General features: G+C 41.6%; 1 protein-coding gene across 1 annotated transcript in view; it reads right to left on the reverse strand.

The window, feature by feature from the left end:
- arhgef39 (Rho guanine nucleotide exchange factor (GEF) 39) overlaps nt 1-202 on the reverse strand; it is a 64,035-nt gene that overhangs the window by 4,797 nt on the left and 59,036 nt on the right. The window lies entirely within an intron of this gene.

A 202-nucleotide genomic window follows, 5' to 3' on the forward strand; every position in this document is an offset into this window, starting at 1 on the left:
CATTGAAACAATGGCTACCAATCTGATATGACTTAACCACAGAAAACAATACATTTTTGATAATCACTGTGAGCAACATCCCATAGATTCAGAGATGTCAGTGCAGGCAGTGTGTAGTCTTTGTTAAATCAATAATTCAGCTATGTGTAGACACATACACCCTCAGCCCTGCACTTCTCCCCAGTGGTGAGAGTGCTGCTGA

Source organism: Morone saxatilis, unplaced genomic scaffold (assembly GCF_004916995.1).
Source record: "Morone saxatilis isolate NCDOM2014 unplaced genomic scaffold, NCSU_SB_2.0 Contig10, whole genome shotgun sequence".
Lineage (NCBI taxonomy): Eukaryota > Metazoa > Chordata > Actinopteri > Moronidae > Morone > Morone saxatilis.